Source organism: Oncorhynchus gorbuscha, unplaced genomic scaffold (assembly GCF_021184085.1).
Source record: "Oncorhynchus gorbuscha isolate QuinsamMale2020 ecotype Even-year unplaced genomic scaffold, OgorEven_v1.0 Un_scaffold_700, whole genome shotgun sequence".
Taxonomy (NCBI): domain Eukaryota; kingdom Metazoa; phylum Chordata; class Actinopteri; order Salmoniformes; family Salmonidae; genus Oncorhynchus; species Oncorhynchus gorbuscha.
In genome coordinates, this window is record NW_025745772.1 from 149063 (window position 1) to 169884 (window position 20822).

At 44.7% G+C, this 20822-nt stretch overlaps 1 pseudogene; it reads right to left on the reverse strand.

Annotated features, from left to right (window-relative positions):
• LOC124019861 overlaps nt 1-20822 on the reverse strand; it is a 38747-nt pseudogene that overhangs the window by 12635 nt on the left and 5290 nt on the right.

Here is a 20822-nt window from a genome sequence, read left to right on the forward strand (position 1 = left end):
ATCCAAGAAAATTCACAACAATAACAAATGGTTTGATGAAGAATGAAACCTAATAAAGAAATTGAGAACCTGTCCAACCAAAAGCATAGAGACCCAGAAAACCTGAGTCTATGCCTTCACTATGGTGAATCACTAAAACAAAGCAGAAATACACTACGGAAAAATAAGGAACAACACTTCAGAAATCATTCATAGACTTGGACCACTTTTGGGAAAACACTAAACAAACAACAACACGAAGAGTTATCTATCCAAAACTGAACTGTATGGGTAAACCACTTCTCCAATCCTTTTGGCCCTACAACAAAGAAGTAACTGTAAAAATATATACATGATCAAATACAAATCTTAGAATCAACTATGAACACCTACCAGAACCCACTGGATTCTCCAATTACATTGAATGAACTACAGGACAAAATACAAACCTTCCAACCCAAAAAGGCCTGTGGTGTTGATGGTATCCTCAATGAAAGTATCAAATATACAGACCACACATTCCAATTGGCTATACTTAAACTATTTAACAACCACCCTTGGCTCTGACATCTTCCCCAGTATTTGGGTCCAAGGACTGATCACCCCAATCCACAAAAGTGGAGACAAATTTGACCCCAGTAAATACCGTGGGATATGCGTCAACAGCAACCTTGGGAAAATCCTCTGCATTATCATTAACAGCAGACTCGTACATTTCCTCAGTGAAAATAATATTCTGAGCAAATGTCAAATTGTCTTTTTACCAAATTACCGTACGACAGATCACGTATTCACCCTGCACACCTGAATTGACAAACAAACCAAAACAAATGCAAAGTCTTCTCATGCTTTGTTGATTTCAAAAAAGCTTTAGACGCAATTTGGCATGAGGGTCTGCTATACAAATGGATGGAAAGTGGTGTTGGGGGAAAAACATACGACATTATAAAATCCATGTACAGCTTAAGCTCCCCCTCTTCAACATATATATATCAAAGAATTGGTGAGGGCACTAGAACAGTCTGCAGCATTTACTAGAATCTGAAGTCAAATGTATACTGTTTGCTGATGATCTGGTGCTTCTGTCCCCAAACAAGAAGGGCCTACAGCAGCACCTAGATCTTCTGCAAAGATTCTGTCAGACCTGGACCTCTAGCAACACAAATACAAATTCCACCTAGACACCGGTGCCCCAGAACACAAAAAAACTCATACCTCGGCCTAAATGTCAGCGCCACAGGTAACTTCCACAAAGCTGTGAACGGTCTGAGAGACAAGGCAAGAAGGGCCTTCTATGCCATCAAAGGAACATACAATTCAACATACCAATTAGGATCGGGCTAAAAAATACTTGAATCAGTTATATAACCCATTGCCCTTTATGGTTGTGAGGTCTGTGGTCTGCTCACCAACCAAGAATTCACAAAATGGGACAAACACCAAATTGAGACTTTGCATGCAAAATTCTGCAAAAATATCCCCCGTGTACGACGTAAAACCCCAAATAATGCATGCAGAGCAGAATTAGGCCATACCCATTAATTATCAAAATCCAGAAAAGAGCCGTTAAATTCTACAACCACCTAAAACGAAGCAATTCCCAAACCTTCATAACTTAGCCATCACCTACAGAGAGATGAACCTGAAGAAGAGTCCCCTAAACAAGCTAGTCCTTGGGCTCTGTTCACAAACACAACCAGACCCCACAGAGCCCCAGGACAGCAACACAATTAGACCCAACCAAATCATGAGAAAACAAAAAAGATAATTACTTGACACATTGGAAAGAATTAACAAACAAACAGAGCAAACTAGAATGCTATTTGGCCCTAAACAGAGAGCACACAGTGGCAGAATACCTGACCCAAACTTAAGGAAAGCTTTGAATATGTACAGACTCACTGGGCATAGCCTTGCTATTGAGAAAGGCCGTCGTAGGCAGACCTACCTCTCAAGAGAAGACAGGCCATGTACTCACTGCCCACAAAACAAGGTGGAAACTGAGCTGCACCTCCTGACCTCCTGCCAAATATATGACCATATTAGTGACACATATTTCCTTCAGATTACACAGACCCACAAAGAATTTGAAAACAAACCCACATTTTATCAACTCCCATATCTTCTGGGTGAAATACCAGCAGCAGCAAGATCTGTGACCTGTTGCCACAAGAAAAGGGAAACCAGTGAAGAACAAACACCATTGTAAATACAACCCATATTTATGTTTATGCACTTTCCCTTTTGTACTTTAACTATTTGCACATAATATGATATTTGAAATGTCTTTATTATTTTAGAAACCTTTGTGAGTGTAATGTATACTGTTTATTTGTATTGTTTTTATGTACTTTAACATATCCTTTCCATGCTAATAAAGTCCTTAAATTGAATTGAGAGATGGAGATAGAGAGATATTCTGTTTTACATAACTGAGGTGTGTTCTCTGTCTACTAGCTGAGTGCTGACTGAGTTCTGACATCAACTCGCCTTGGATAAACAAACAAGATAATTAACTCTAGTGATATGTCTCAATGGTTCCAGATACTCCTTGGTGCACACTCAGACACTGCCTAATGTGTTTGTGTGAACTCTTCAAATACTCCTTTTGACCACAATAACATAATTAGACAAGAATCCCTCCATATCTGCTCTAATAAAATGTCCATACCCCATAGATGAATCCAGTCATGCCAGACTAGCTGTAGAAGTCCAAGATCCAGTATGTTGGCAAAGCCTTGGCTCTCCTCAGAATTCCTTTGGACTCGGCCCACATGTGAAGCAGCGGGGTACCTCATCCACATCTCTGGCATTTCTCGGCACAAAGCAACAAAACACCTTGGGACGAAGTAAACAAGAGCGCGCTCCTCTCTTGGGACGCCACTCGATGAGATTTTTTCAATTAGCCAGGTTGACTTTGCATGGCTAATTAAGTCCTCATCCTTGACGAGCTGTCTGACTTCTCCTCCAAGCCTCTTATGGGAGCTTAGTGCCTCAGTGTGGGCTCCGGCCAGACGGATTGTGTCCAGCTGGAATGGGATTAACGCACCGGGGGCCCGAGGGGCTCTGAGCTCAGGAGTTCCATCTTTTGTTTGGGTCTGGAGTGTCGGGGGCTGGATCAAGGTAATCCCCCTTCTTCAGAAGCGCTCCCCTGGGTCGAAATGGTTAGCTGACCAGTCCTGGTCACCGCCGACTCTGCTACCAGCCCCTGTGGTAGGGACAGGTAGGGAAGGGAGACCCCGATGATGAGATCTCACCTGACCCTGACAGTCATGAACTGATGTTTTGGCCGGTAAACCGCTGATCGTTTCTGTAAATATATACTGTATATATATATATATATATATTAATTCCTTCCCTTTGTGGCCAACCGGCTAATCTGATGCATTATGGGATCAATGGAGTTGGCAAGATACAGGGCTGTTTTCCATAATGTGGAAGAGAGTGTTACCTCAAAGCATTCAAACACATTGCCTCTAAGCATACACTTAAACAACTTATGCTAGTTAAACATGCCTCATGTTGGCAATTATGAATGTCGTTAGTAGCTGCCGGAGATTAATGTTAATTACATGATGTTGATCACCCACATAATATACACACCTCTAGCATGCAGGTGTTTTATACAGGCAGGTCACCCCTGATACAAGTCAGTATTCAAAGTCCATCCATGTCTGAGGACGCCAGGAGATGACGTGGAAACCGGCCACTAGGGGCAACAGTGAGCGCTGTTACCTTCGAGTAAGCGTCTGCCTCTGATTTCAAAGGTTGCCCGTTTGAATCCACCAATACAAAGTTGTTTTTTACATTTTTGTTTTAAGCCTATCCCAAACATGAACCCTTACCTTAACCATTTGATGTTTATGCCTAAACTTAACCTTAAACTAGTTGAAATGTTACGTTTGGAAAACATGGGTGAACGTCTAATTCTGACGTGAGACTGAGAGCTTGTAGGTTTTATGAACCATGGCCGAGAGCCGCACCATGTTGTGTTGACATGTACAACATCATCCTTCCATTCAGTGTGAATAATGGCAGTGATTGTACAAGGTAAGAGATGTGGAGGCCAAGGGCGTGCCTTGTTTTGTGCTGTAGGTTTACACTGACATTTTTCCTGCTGACAATTGTTGTTTTAACATGATCCCCTCCTGTACAACAATAAGACGTGGTAATCGCAACCGGATTAGCAGCAGAGAATAAACCTGTCCACTGTGCTAAGGCCTGTAACCAAAGTAGAAACAGAGCAGTTTGCTTTGGGTTTCTTAGCCCTTTTTTAAAGGATTCAAGTTTAATGCCATAAAAATGCAAAATTCTGTAAATTCAGTGTGTTTCCCCAAATCAGGCTTTTCATGCTGAAACTTGAGTGATGTTTGGTTTTTCCGGAGAATTTACTCACTGAGCAAAAACTGGTCGAATCAATGTTGTTTCCATTTCATTTCAACCAGACAAATCAATCTGATGATGTTTCATCAATGTAGAAAACTGATTGGATTTGCAACAAGTCATCAACATGGGATACTTTTTTTCACCCAACTTTTAACCAAAATCCAATGGTGACATTTTTGGTTGAATTTACGTTAGTTGACAAGTCAACCAAATGTAAATGAAAACTAGACGTTGAACTGACGTATGTGCCCAGTGGGGAGATTATAGATAGAGAGAGATGGCATGTGTTGTGCTACTCTGTGTAAAGTGGAATCATTTCCCCATAGTGCACCTGTGCGAATGAGTCAGAGGGCGTTCTGAGGCAATACCAACAGGCTGTCTTTCACCACAGTGTGACAGAAGCACAGAGCTTAGGGGTGAAATCCACCAAAAACATTGCTGCGCTAACGGGCTAATCCCTCCCGAACATCTGAGGGAAACGAGAGGGCACTGCTTCACCCATCATCCAACAACAATCAACCCAGAACAAAAACACAGAGCGAGAGATGCGACTATTGTCAACCCCCAATCAGTAAAAAACAGGATGTTGGGATGGTTTTGGGGCCTGGGGTTATATCTCTGAACTAACATTGTCCCAGGCACTGCTCTAATGTTATCAGAGTGGTGGCCACATGTGTGTGAGACTCAAAAAAAGGTTTTCTTTCTCTCTTTTATTTGTGTTTCCTTTTTGCTTTACAAACAGACAGCTAGTAAGTGAAAAGTTGGCCCGGATGCAGCATTGTCAGTGAGATGAGTCGATGAATAGAACGCATGCTTCAGAGGTTCAAAAAAAAGTTGGACGAAACCGAGGGGGACCTTTCACATCCCACAATGCTAATGCTGTGGTGGCGTGAGGCTTCATTCACCACGGCAGGTGACTAGTGTGGTTTTCCACACCGTTAGTATCACACATCTTCAAAGGTATGATTCATGTGGTTGCACGTATTATGAAGTATCTGCTTGATTCATTTTATCCATCGGTATCTATTCCATTACCAGCGCCTACTGTATCCATCTAATAGAAAACCTCCCAGAAAACCTTCCAGCAGCCTGCCACTCAAATCTCCACATCTGAAGAACTGGAATGTCAGTATTGTACAGTATCTTGTTGGTTCTTTCTGGCTGACACAATAAGGGCTGTTCTGAGTACAGCGCGAGCGGCACAGCGTGTGTGGAGCAGATGAACGGTCCGTCTCTTCAGCTGACAGGCCCAGTTCACACCAGCAGGACCAGAGGCTGTTTTCAAAGCTGCCGTGCGTCAGTTCCCTCAAACGTCTGGCTGACAGCGAGAGAGAGAAAAGGAGAAAAGGAACTCGGACTCGGAGAGGAATGGGATTGATCCTCTGCCATGAAGCTCAGCTGGGGACGACTATGCATTTGGCCGCAGTGTCGATTTTCTAACAAGCCCCCACCACCCCACCCCAACTCCCCATTCCACTATTACAGTTTCTGAAAGCCCTAATCATTTCTGGACTTGTGCTGATAACAAAATATCACTTTACGTTCTGGGCTTCGCAAACCGACATGGCTAAGGAAATGTTATGTTTCCAAAGTGGTAAATTATTGGGATGGAGGATTATCCTATTAGATGGGTATCAGTTACTGTCAGCTTGTCAGGACTTTGTCATAAAAGGCCTCTGTTTGTCATCTTAACTCGTAGAAAAACTGTTTGAATGTGACCACAGCCACCACAGATCTGGTTGCCCTGTAAATTGAATGTGTTGGTTTTTGTCTGGTGTCTCCTCCAGCTATAGGGCTGTTGAATCTGGGTCTTTGTGTTGCTAAAAAACTGAGCCGCAGAAACACTCCCGACTACCAATCGGATATCACAAAATTGTGGAGAAAAAGGGGTAAAACACTCCGAAAGAGGCCCCAGATGGACTGAATTATAGTCCAAAAACAGAAGACACAAACGACATACCATCTTATTTAATTGAACAAGGTCTCGGGATCAGTGAAACAGACACATGCCAGGGACATTTATTTTAAATTCAGAATGCTCTCTCTCCTTTCTCTCTCTCTCTACCCCTCTCTCTCTTTCCACCCCCTCTCTCTCCTTTCTCTCTCTCTTTCCACCCCTCTCTCTCTCTCTGGTTAGCGTGCACATTTCCCAGAGTCAGCATCAATGTCATCCCCCTTGTGATCCCTGGGCCCACCTTTTTGTACATGAAGAACCTCTTTCAAGACATTTATTATAGGACAATAAAGACTAATGGGGTGTTTCATTTGGTATAATGAAACCTAATCACTCGGAGGATAGTGCTTTGAATCCATCTGTCCAATATATTTTATGGTCAGATACCAGTAGTGTGAGCGGTTCCCAGTTCCCGGCCAGTTGGAGTTGAGGGGGGGAAATCCCTGATGTCGTATAGGAATGAAGTCTGGGAAGCAGATAGCGAAGAGTTGTAGGAACCAGGAAGTTCTTCTGTATTTGTCACCTGGGAATGAGAAGACTTCTGACAGCTTATAGAAAGTTCTGTAATAGAGAATGGCGTACCCTCTGGGAGTTGTTGGGAAATCTCAAATCGGGAAACAAATGATGAATTACTATGGATATTTGATTAAATTGTCAGTCTTGTTCTCTGATCCTTGAACAACGTTTAACATGTGAAAAAGTATTATCATATTTTGTGAATTAACAAGAAAGCATATTGGGGCATCAATTTGACATTGATAAAATACAGCATCCATACAGTCAGCTTATGAACAAGGACAGAGTTTGTACCCAAAACATCTGTCAACAAACATTTGTTTGTTGAGCAGGTGTTTGGAGCGTAATTGGTCACCTAGGATGTCTTAATGGACCTGGCTCTGATGGAGTCGTTAAGTTGCACCGCCTTGCATTTCATCCCTCATGTCTGTCAATAACACTTGATTTACAAGGTGTCTGAGGGACATCAAATGTGAAACATCAATTTGCGGGAGTGTGATCGCTCCGGGGAGAGAGAGGCGATGGCAGGAGCCATCAGTCATTAGCATGCAGAGATGTCCTTCAGTCATCTCCTGCGGCAACTGATGCATGCAGAGTCATTTCCACCATTACTCTAATTGACAGTGACTCCGTCTGGACTATTGTGAAGTTGTTTATCTAACCTGGCTGGAGACTCATTTCTGTATGTATGTATGTGTGGTCTGTGGGTCTGTTGGTCTGTGTTTGTGTAGGTGTGTATGTGCATTGGTATGGCTGTGTATGAGTTAGTGTACTGTATTCATCTGCATGAGTGTACACATATTACAGTGCATATATGAGCACATGTAAGTGCACACCAACAGTTTAAACACCCCCAAGAGACCTTCCCAGAATTCCGTGCAGAATTCCGTGCAGGGCTTTAAAGCGTCAGTACAGGTGGGACCCATCGCTCACTGGCAGCCTGTCACAAGTCTCTATTTACACAGATGGTTCATATTCACACAGGTTCCTCTAGGACCGAGGACTGCAGTAAAACTGGGTGGATATGAGGCAAAATATGAGTGATGACTGGAGAATACATCTCTGTGGTCACAGTGTTGTTTTGAAGTAGCCAAGTGACCTGACCTGGATCGCATAACAAAGCATAAAACAGACTAGAGTAGACCTGAGCCACTTCAATAGCCAGACATACTGCAGACTTGAGTGACCCAAGGTCCTGTGAGCTGTTTGGGGTACTGGTAAAAGGTGAGACCTCTCCCAGACACTTGCACTGATAATATTGTGCTAATGGCTCTGGGAACGACCTAGAACAATAAATAAAATAAGTTGATTATGTTGTTGCAATGAATATCCCTGAAATTAGCCCCTTTTTATCTGAGGAAAAGGGGGAGTTAACTAATGGAAGGTGACGGAAGATTCTGCCACCCCTGGGCTAGGTTACTCAGCCCTCTACTACCGGCACTGGCCTGACTGGTTATTCTTCTCTTGATAAAACACAGCAATGTTTTCTCTCTGGGAATGGAAGTGTGGGCCTGTATCCCACAGCTGGGCCAAATCACCACGACAAAGTGCGGTGCGGTTGAGTCACCCGAATGCCACCATGCATCTGTGACTCTGTGAGGAGACGTTCAACATCCACAGGAAACAAGCCACCATTTTACTCAGAGATTTCTCAGGATGGAAACAAGTATGTAATGATGGAGAGCGAGAGCAACCCTACAGATGTGAGATGATGCACGATGAGTCAGACCTGCAATATCTGAATGCATCTAGTGACATGCTTATTTTTCTCACAGGGACACATTCTCAAGGTCAAAGTTGACACACTAATGCATTGTGACAGCCAGCAGACAGACTTAAGCTCAGGTATGTTTTCCCCATGTGTTCTATTAAAATGGTGGGATAACTAGATAACTAGATAACAAGTACAGCTTCCTTCCACGCCTGGGATTTGAACCTTTTTGGACTTTTGTCTAAAAATCCCCATTCCTAAATCTCTGTCTGTCTGTCTGTCTGTCTGTCTGTCTGTCTGTCTGTCTGTCTGTCTGTCTGTCTGTCTGTCTGTCTGTCTGTCTGTCTGTCTGTCTGTCTGTCTGTCTGTCTGTCTGTCTGTCTGTCTGTCTGTCTGTCTGTCTGTCTGTCTGTCTGTCTGTCTGTCTGTCTGTCTGTCTGTCTGTCTGTCCGTCTGTCTCTCTCTCTCTCTCTCTCTCTCTCTCTCTCTCTCTCTCTCTCTCTCTACAGAGTTGTAATGATGTGCAAATAGTTAATGTATGAAAGGAAAAATAAATAAACATAAATATAGGTTGTATTTGCAATGGTGTTTGTTCTTCACTGGTCAAAAATCTTGCTGCTGTGATGTCACACTGTGGTATTTCACCCAGTAGATATGGGAGTTTATCAAAATTGGATTTGTTTTCGAACTCTGTGGGTCTGTGTAATCTGAGGGAAATATGTGTCTGATATGTTCATACATTTGTCAGGAGGTTAGGAAGTGCAGCTCAGTTTCCACCTCATTTTGTGGGCAGTGTGCACATAGCCTGTCTTCTCTTGAGAGTCATATTCTTGGAAAAATCTCTGAGCCATATTAAATATGACTCCTCTGCCGGAGTGGTAATGCGAGCGTCCGGCGGTTAGTTTTATATGTTTCACAAGCATGTAAATATTTAATAGAATGGTAGGATGGAGTGCTGTGTCATTCTGTCTGCCCCGGTCTACCCAGAGACAAGCCCCAAGAGAGACACACAGACACTGTCACCATGACAAGTGGAATTTATGACGCGCAAGACCGATGATTGATAGACACCACTTATTCTTAACCGTATTTCCCAGAGTGCTCCAGGTCAAGTGGCTCGGATCGTATGACCACAAAGCATACAAGGCATGTTTACCTCAAATGCATGTCGCCTCATGTTGGTGTTCATTTAGATGTGTTAGTTGTCAGCCTGTTAACGTAATTCCAACATACAACATTCTTTGCGTTTCAATGATCTGTCTGTTTCATTGACTTGTCTGGTTCATTGGGGATGCCGTATTCCGTTTTGGGCACAGCGGCTGGACAGAGAAATAGGCTCAAACAGCTGTAGCAATAAGATAACGCTCACAACCCGATGAAGATGATGTTGGCTGATGTGTTATTTCTTGTTTGTTTCTCCAAATCTAAACTAAAGATCACTTGTGAGTGTTGCATCCCCAGTTAAAGGAAGCAGGGTTATTTTTAGTTATTGCAAAGAGAAACTCAACAGTATATAAACAGTATAAAGCATTAACATCACAAAGACGGTTTATTTCCAACATGACAGCAGATCAAACACAGCCGTTTCCAAGCTGAGTCCATCTGCACCCACTCTAAGGTAGCACACTTGAATACCCTGACCAACAACCAATGAGGGCCTGCCAATGTAGCCATGTGCATCCAATCAGATACATATTTCTAATATTATGCACTGAACATACCATTTTAACCAGGTGTGCATAATAACATGCTGCTTATCTCTCAAACCCTACAGTGAGTGTGGTAAACATTGTCCTACTCCTACCATTGAATTCCTTGGTTACAATTGAGTGTTTTGGCCCCCCAAAATAGTGATAGACTTTGAGAAAGTAGGCATTCCTTGTGCTAGCTTCTAACATGGCTGGTGCCAGCGGGTGGTTTCACCTCAAAACAAGGTCCCTGTAATGGTATCAGTGGCATCATTAACCCTGGTGCAAATACTCCCGCTTGATTTGATTAGGTTACATTTTAATTTCAGCAGCCAAGCAGAGAAGTTAATGCTCTTTGGAGAATCTCTGAGGTCCTATTCACCTTGACCAGCCAGGGAGGGAGGGGGATTTCTGCAAGCCTAAGCTGCCTGATTAGGTTACATAGGGGAATAATGAGCGTTCTTCTGTTGTCTCAGCTCATCCCCGAGTTAAACCGGCCGCCGCTGAGTTCACCGATGCTGCTTTGACATTTTACATATACATGAGATTTAAAGGGAACCTCCGGGTCATGGATTAGTTCCCCCCTTCGGAACCCCCCTCTTGGACCTTTCCGCATCGATAAAGCTTTTCTGGGCAAAACAATAGCAGGGGTCTTGTTGTCTTTCATCCTGGAGTTGAGCTCGCTCAGTCCTTCAAGTGTCCCCAGTTCCACTAAACTAAATCTGTATACTTTTGAACGGTGCTTTTGAAAGTTCAGGGTAGAAGAAGCTAGTTTGATGTATTTAGCAATATTAAAGTGTATTAGTATGATGTAGCTTATGATTAGGAATTCATATGCTTATGCTCAGCGTCCCTTTTTCAGGAAAATCTCCATGGCCTTGCTTATCTTTTATGTGAAACTAGTAATGGAGCAATAATCACAAAGTTTAAACTGACTCTGTTTAACTGCTTCACTCAAGGGAGAAAACCAATCCGTATGGAACACTCATACTCAAAATCCACAGCTTCCCCCTCCTCAGAATACGTAAACCTATTACAATGCTCAATATATAGTTCAATTTTATGAATGACTGAATTTTATGTCTCTTTTTTCACTCAAACATCCTCCTTTCTTGTAAATCATTTTCCTGAACCTCCCATATCCCATCAACGGGAGGATGGAGCAACGTACACATCAGTGGGAGTCTTCTGTCAAGGAGATGGATGGAAACATCTCACTGATAAATAAATACTCATTCTCTCTCTCTCTTGCTCGCAACGAGGCACCACTTCCCACAACAACCCACTGTGGTTCCTCTCCCATGGTGCAATGTGGCTACACTTTTTGATTGTTTATTTTCACAGTCATTTGTATGTACTTTCTCCGAGTGGATGTGGAAAATGTTTGCGTGCGCGAGTGCGTGCGGCCATCCATCAATGTGTGTGTAGGTGGAAGAGCCGCTGAAAGACATTACCCAACCTCTGTCACTCACGCGATGGGGGGTGCGACCCAATTGTAAAACGAAGGTCGACCTTTGACCTGTTGAGCACTGATGAAATGAGAGGGAAACTCCCATTTCCCTCCGCAGAGGTTGGGCGGCCATTCCGGTTCAGAAGGAGCATTAGTAATGAGCTCTGGAGTGGCTTTTTAATGAAACCAAGTGAAACCACCGCCCTGTCTGAAGGGGAAGATTAAGGAAGGGAGGAAAAAGAGCATGGTGCTGCTGAAACAGGTGGCAACACTTGACCTGGACGGTATAAGTGGATGGACATGGCTTTCTTTCAAGGTTGGAATCTGCTGTGTCCTTCATGTATTAGTTTGAGTGGACCTGTCTGTCCGGCCACCTAACAGTTGGTATGTCCTTCAGTGCTTCCGTCCGTCCTGACAAATGTGGTTTCCTTTCTATGTTGGAATCAACTGTGTCCTTCATGTCAGAGAGGACCTGGCTTTCTGGCCCCCGGTATTCTGTATGTGTCCTTCATGTCAGAGAGGACCTGGCTTTCTGGCCCCCGGTATTCTGTATGTGTCCTTCATGTCAGAGAGGACCTGTCTCTCTGGCCCCCGGTATTCTCTATGTGTCCTTCATGTCAGAGAGGACCTGTCTCTCTGGCCCCCGGTATTCTGTATGTGTCCTTCATGTCAGAGAGGACCTGGCTTTCTGGCCCCCGGTATTCTGTATGTGTCCTTCATGTCAGAGAGGACCTGTCTCTCTGGCCCCGGTATTCTCTATGTGTCCTTCATGTCAGAGAGGACCTGTCTCTCTGGCCCCCGGTATTCTGTATGTGTCCTTCATGTCAGAGAGGACCTGTCTCTCTGGCCCCCGGTATTCTGTATGTGTCCTTCATGTCAGAGAGGACCTGTCTCTCTGGCCCCCGGTATTCTCTATGTGTCCTTCATGTCAGAGAGGACCTGTCTCTCTGGCCCCCGGTATTCTGTATGTGTCCTTCATGTCAGAGAGGACCTGTCTCTCTGGCCCCCGGTATTCTGTATGTGTCCTTCATGTCAGAGAGGACCTGTCTCTCTGGCTCCCGGTATTCTGTATGTGTCCTTCATGTCAGAGAGGGCTTTCTGGCCCCGGTATCTGTCTCTCTGGCCCCCGGTATTCTGTATGTGTCCTTCATGTCAGAGAGGACCTGTCTCTCTGGCCCCGGTATTCTGTATGTGTCCTTCATGTCAGAGAGGACCTGTCTCTCTGGCCCCCGGTATTCTGTATGTGTCCTTCATGTCAGAGAGGACCTGTCTCTCTGGCTCCCGGTATTCTGTATGTGTCCTTCATGTCAGAGAGGACCTGTCTCTCTGGCCCCCGGTATTCTGTATGTGTCCTTCATGTCAGAGAGGACCTGTCTCTCTGGCCCCCGGTATTCTGTATGTGTCCTTCATGTCAGAGAGGACCTGTCTCTCTGGCTCCCGGTATTCTGTATGTGTCCTTCATGTCAGAGAGGACCTGTCTCTCTGGCCCCCGGTATTCTGTATGTGTCCTTCATGTCAGAGAGGACCTGTCTCTCTGGCCCCCGGTATTCTGTATGTGTCCTTCATGTCAGAGAGGACCTGTCTCTCTGGCCCCCGGTATTCTGTATTTCCGTCATTCCATTCCATCTGTCCATCCTCCATACAGATGTTGTAGTCAGTACTCTGTTAAAGTTATCACAACACTGCTCCGTGTCTGGAGTTTGATAACGTTATGAGCCCCAGGTTGACAGTTTCACGCAGTAGCTGGGGACGTTGTTTCAGGGACCATTTCCTGTGATATATTCCTGTGTTTAGACTGACTCCGAAAGACGCCAGTTCACTATACACGGTATTGCTTACGTTTATAATGAGCTGAGCAGATATTGTCCTTGTAGACTAAAACATTGACTAATGTTTGATTGTGAATTATGTTTTGACATCCGGGACCTTTTGGGACATCTGCCTTGCAGTGCATCGTGGTTCTTCGGTAAGCCCTAAGTGCTAAAGTACTCGACCGTGTGGTCTCGACCATGTGGTCTCGACCGTGTGGATTATCATCTAACTCTATAGGTTGGACTTACCAACCGTTTTATTAAGCATGCATTAAGCAGTCATTGTCTCACCAATTGTCCTCTCATATTGTATGTCTTTCATTGTGTCATATTGTATAGCAGGAACTCTAATCCTGTGGGTATCATCATGTCTGCCTGAACATGCCAAATAAAAGGGAGCTGCATGGCCTTGGTTTCCACTCTACCGTCACACAGAGGGAAGTGAGCAAGGTTGATCTGTCATAACACCAGCCAACCACCCCAGCTACTGTTACCAACCACCCTTTCCTCTACACACGCACACACGCACACATGCACACACACGCACGCACGCACGCACGCACGCACGCACGCACGCACGCACGCACGCACGCACGCACACACACACACACACACACACACACACACACACACACACACACACACACACACACACACACACACACACACACACACACACACACACACACACACACACACTGTGATACTGACAGTTATCAGCTGACTCGTGTCATTTGAGAGGGGGGTGTAGTGAGACCTCCAGTGACCTGAGTGGGAGTCGGACGGAAACAGGAAGTGCAACCCCTGGAACAGGAAGGGAGCGATGGTCACACCATGTGGAACCTTGAACCACAGACGTCACTTATCGGCATGGTTATTAGTAATACTGTATAGGGAGAGACCATAGAGAATGATAGAGGCCTCTAGTGGCCAAAATGCTGTATTAGTATGGGCGGCGCCATTGAAGGCTTCAAACATTTTAATGTAGTCAACTTGATGGGACTTCTAACTCTAATTGGCTGATCCTCAGAGTGACCTTGTTGGAGTCATTTCCAACTTGGTCATCAGGAGGGATCAGCCAATAGTGAAGAAGAAAACGACTTCAAAATGGCCTCAACGGCGCCGCCCATGCTGTCACAGAAGCTATAATGGCACAGATACAAAGATGAATCTTCTATCCATCTCTATGGGAGAGCCATTGCGTCATCAGGAAGTTGGGGTCACAAACTCCCAGTTAGGATGTGAGTGGTGCAGTTAGTACTCTGCTAGGGTGTAGGAGGTAGGGTGTAGGGTGTGACTGGTGGGTCATATCCTAGGTCTTGCTCTGTGGAAGGGCTGGTGGAGGGTCATACACACACTCACAAGCTCATGGTCATCCATGGGCTCATGTCACATGCATACACACCCACAGCAACAAATGCACACACACACACACACACACACACTAGGGCTAAATATTTTCCTGGTATTTTACAAACGTTCCATCCTGAGAATAAGCCCCTTTTCTCCCGGGTAACCTGGTATATAAGTAGGTGTATGTCTAGATTTGTTTAGAGCTCTGATCTAAAATTCAAGCCTGATGCTACCTGAGCCTGATGAGCCCTACATTAAGTACATTTTATGAGCCCTACATTAAATACATGTTATGAACCCTACATTAAATACATGTTATGAGCCCTACATTAAATACATGTTATGAACCCTACATTAAATACATGTTATGAGCCCTACATTAAATACATGTTATGAGCCCTACATTAAATACATGTTATGAGCCCTACATTAAATACATGTTATGAGCCCTACATTAAATACAGTTATTAATGAGCCCTACATTAAATACATGTTATGAGCCCTACATTAAATACATGTTATGAGCCCTACATTAAATACATGTTATGAGCCCTACATTAAATACATGTTATGAGCCCTACATTAAATACATGTTATGAGCCCTACATTAAATACATGTTATGAGCCCTACATTAAATACATGTTATGAGCCCTACATTAAATACATGTTATGAGCCCTACATTAAATACATGTTATGAGCCCTACATTAAATACATGTTATGAGCCCTACATTAAATACATGTTATGAGCCCTACATTAAAGACGTTTAATGAGCCCTACATTAAAGACGTTTAATGAGCCCTACATTAAATACATGTTATGAGCCCTACATTGAAGACATGTTATGAGCCCTACATTAAAGACGTTTAATGAGCCCTTCATTAAATACATGTTATGAGCCCTACATTGAAGACATGTTATGAGCCCTACATTAAAGACGTTTAATGAGCCCTACATTAAAGAAGTTTAATGAGCCCAATCCCAAAAAAGCCCAAATGATTTTATCGTTATTAAATACATACTGTATATGGTATAGGCTACCGCACATTACTCATGACAGAAAACATAAAAGCCCATAGATATAGCTAAGTATATGCTCTCTTGGGTAAATGAATGAAACTAGCTCCAGTAGGTGAATCTTTTTCAGTGTGACCTGTATTACTGTACTGTATTATACTGTATTATAGTGTATTATACTGTATTATACTGTATTATACTGTATTATAGTGTATTATATGGCCTGGAATTACACACGTCGTTCAAACCATGATAAAGCAAGGAGAGAACATGTCATTCTGGTGCTGCACATGCGGCCTAAAAAGTTACAAGTATAGACTAGCGAATTTCATTTTAATTTGGAAATATAATAGGGCCTATTTGTATTATTAGTAGGCTGACGCATACAGTGTGTGCATACAGTGTGTGCATACAGTGTGTGCATACAGGGCATTCGGAAAGTATTCAGACCCATTGAATTTGTCCACATTTTGTTACATTACTGTCTTGTTCTAAAATGAATTAAATAAATAGAAAATCATCATAAATCTACACACAGTACCCCATAATGACAAAGCGAAAACAGGTTTTTAGAAATGTTTGCAAATTTATAACAAATAAAAAACAAAAATACCTTATTTACATAAGTATTCAGACCCTTTGCTACGAGAGTCGAAATTGAGCTCAGGTGCATCCTGTTTCCATTGATCACCATTGAGATGTTTCTACAACTTGATTGGAGTCCACCTGTGGTAAATTCAGTTGATTGGACATGACTTGGAAAGGCACACACATGTCTATATAAGGTCAGAAAGTTGACAGTGCATGTCAGAGCAAAAACCATGTCATGAGGTCGAAGGAATTGTCCATAGAGCTCCAAGACAGAATTGTGTCGAGGCACGGGTCTGGGGAAGGGTACCAAAACAATGGATGAGGGGAAATAAGAACGTGGTCCATTTTAGCACTTTATATATCTTTCATAATATTTCCCCTAATGTTATTAGCCTACCTCCACTTTCTCACTAGAGTTGCTCCAGTCCTTCCTCACTTTCAACAGTTAAATGAAATACGTTTTGTTGTCCTTATCTTCATCATTCTAATGACATCGTTGAATAATATAGGACTAGAATTAGATGCAGAAGGCTTTCACTTCTCCTCACAAAGACTGAATGGTTATGGTTCTGATTAAATACCTGCTATAGCTGACCACCACCGCTCATTCTCTCTTCTTTCAAACTACCGGGAGTTCTATTGGCTGCTGTATTTAACATTCAGCTAACAAGAGCTTGCGTTATGTCCAGCAAGCTATTATTTTCTAGCTTTTCCTGCACGAGACTCCAAGAGCCTAGGGGCCTTTTTTCAGGAGAGAGACCAGCTGAGCACAGGTGTGTGTGTATTGTGCAAGAGACAGAGGCTATAAGTTAGACGCTTATTATGCATTATCAATTATCAAGCTACAATAAATATATATATATAAAAAGTAAGGTGACCCCCAAAAGCCAGATGTAGATGTCATTCAGTCTTTATATTACTGTACCATACATAGACTATGCTGCAGGAAATGTAGGCCTACCTGTACCAAGAACAAAAGTTACCATGATGAGATGATAGGTCTTCATGCATTTTGAACTGGGCTCCATATTGTGATGGGCTGTCCCCATAGGATCCATCCCTGTATTACTGTACCTCCACACCGGGGTATAGGATCCATCCCTGTATTACTGTACCTCCACACCGGGGTATAGGATCCATCCCTGTATTACTGTACCTCCACACCGGGGTATAGGATCCATCCCTGTATTACTGTACCTCCACACCGGGGTATAGGATCCATCCCTGTATTACTGTACCTCCACACCGGGGTATAGGATCCATCCCTGTATTACTGTACCTCCACACCGGGGTATAGGATCCATCCCTGTATTACTGTATTACTGTACCTCCATCACCGTATTACTGTACCTCCACACCGGATCCATCCCTGTATTACTGTACCTCCACACCGGGGTATAGGATCCATCCCTGTATTACTGTACCTCCACACCGGGGTATAGGATCCATCCCTGTATTACTGTACCTCCACACCGGGGTATAGGATCCATCCCTGTATTACTGTACCTCCACACCGGGGTATAGGATCCATCCCTGTATTACTGAACCTCCACACCGGGGTATAGGATCCATCCCTGTATTACTGTACCTCCACACCTGGGTATAGGATCCATCCCTGTATTACTGTACCTCCACACCGGGGTATAGGATCCATCCCTGTATTACTGTACCTCCACACCGGGGTATAGGATCCATCCCTGTATTACTGTACCTCCACACCGGGGTATAGGGTCCATCCCTGTATTTCTGTACCTCCACACCGGGGTATAGGATCCATCCCTGTATTACTGTACCTCCACACCGGGGTATAGGATCCATCCCTGTATTACTGTACCTCCACACCGGGGGATCCATCCCTGTAGGGTCCATCCCTGTATTACTGTACTGGGTCCACCTCCACACACGGGGTATAGGATCCATCCCTGTATTACAGTACCTCCACACCGGGGTATAGGATCCATCCCTGTATTACTGTACCTCCACACCGGGGTATAGGGTCCATCCCTGTATTACTGTACCTCCACACCGGGGTATAGGATCCATCCCTGTATTACTGTACCTCCACACCGGGGTATAGGGTCCATCCCTGTATTACTGTACCACCACACCGGGGTATAGGGTCCATCCCTGTATTACTGTACCTCCACACCGGGGTATAGGGTCCATCCCTGTATTACTGTACCTCCACACCGGGGTATAGGATCCATCCCTGTATTACTGTACCTCCACACCGGGGTATAGGGTCCATCCCTGTATTACTGTACCTCCACACCGGGGTATAGGATCCATCCCTGTATTACTGTACCTCCACACCGGGGTATAGGGTCCATCCCTGTATTACTGTACCTCCACACCGGGGTATAGGGTCCATCCCTGTATTACTGTACCTCCACACCGGGGTATAGGATCCATCCCTGTATTACTGTACCTCCACACCGGGGTATAGGGTCCATCCCTGTATTACTGTACCTCCACACCGGGGTATAGGATCCATCCCTGTATTACTGTACCTCCACACCGGGGTATAGGATCCATCCCTGTATTACTGTACCTCCACACCGGGGTATAGGGTCCATCCCTGTATTACTGTACCTCCACACCGGGGTATAGGGTCCATCCCTGTATTACTGTACCTCCACACCGGGGTATAGGATCCATCCCTGTATTACTGTACCTCCACACCGGGGTATAGGATCCATCCCTGTATTACTGTACCTCCACACCGGGGTATAGGGTCCATCCCTGTATTACTGTACCTCCACACCGGGGTATAGGATCCATCCCTGTATTACTGTACCTCCACACCGGGGTATAGGATCCATCCCTGTATTACTGTACCTCCACACCGGGGTATAGGGTCCATCCCTGTATTACTGTACCTCCACACCGGGGTATAGGATCCATCCCTGTATTACTGTACCTCCACACCGGGGTATAGGATCCATCCCTGTATTACTGTACCTCCACACCGGGGTATAGGGTCCATCCCTGTATTACTGTATTCCACTGTACCTCCCTGTATTACTGTACCACACCGGGGTATAGGGTCCATCCCTGTATTACTGTACCTCCACACCGGGGTATAGGATCCATCCCTGTATTACTGTACCTCCACACTGGGGTATAGGGTCCATCCCCATCCCTGTATTACTGTACCTCCACACCGGGGTATAGGGTCCATCCCTGTATTACTGTACCTCCACACCGGGGTATAGGATCCATCCCTGTATTACTGTACCTCCACACCGGGGTATAGGGTCCATCCCTGTATTACTGTACCTCCACACCGGGGTATAGGATCCATCCCTGTATTACTGTACCTCCACACCGGGGTATAGGATCCATCCCTGTATTACTGTACCTCCACACCGGGGTATAGGGTCCATCCCTGTATTACTGTACCTCCACACCGGGGTATAGGGTCCATCCCTGTATTACTGTACCACCACACCGGGGTATAGGGTCCATCCCTGTATTACTGTACCTCCACACCGGGGTATAGGGTCCATCCCTGTATTACTGTACCTCCACACCGGGGTATAGGATCCATCCCTGTATTACTGTACCTCCACACCGGGTATAGGGTCCATCCCTGTATTACTGTACCTCCACACCGGGTATAGGATCCATCCCTGTATTACTGTACCTCCACACTGGGGTATAGGGTCCATCCCTGTATTACTGTACCTCCACACCGGGGTATAGGGTCCATCCCTGTATTACTGTACCTCCACACCGGGGTATAGGATCCATCCCTGTATTACTGTACCTCCACACCGGGGTATAGGGTCCATCCCTGTATTACTGTACCTCCACATCGGGGTATAGGATCCATCCCTGTATTACTGTACCTCCACACCAGGGTATAGGATCCATCCCTGTATTACTGTACCTCCACACCTGGGTATAGGGTCCATCCCTGTATTACTGTACCTCCACACCGGGGTATAGGGTCCATCCCTGTATTACTGTACCTCCACACCGGGGTATAGGATCCATCCCTGTATTACTGTACCTCCACACCGGGGTATAGGATCCATCCCTGTATTACTGTACCTCCACACCGGGTATAGGGTCCATCCCTGTATTACTGTACCTCCACACCGGGGTATAGGATCCATCCCTGTATTACTGTACCTCCACACCGGGGTATAGGATCCATCCCTGTATTACTGTACCTCCACACCGGGGTATAGGGTCCATCCCTGTATTACTGTACCTCCACACCGGGGTATAGGGTCCATCCCTGTATTACTGTACCTCCACACCGGGGTATAGGATCCATCCCTGTATTACTGTACCTCCACACCGGGGTATAGGATCCATCCCTGTATTACTGTACCTCCACACCGGGGTATAGGGTCC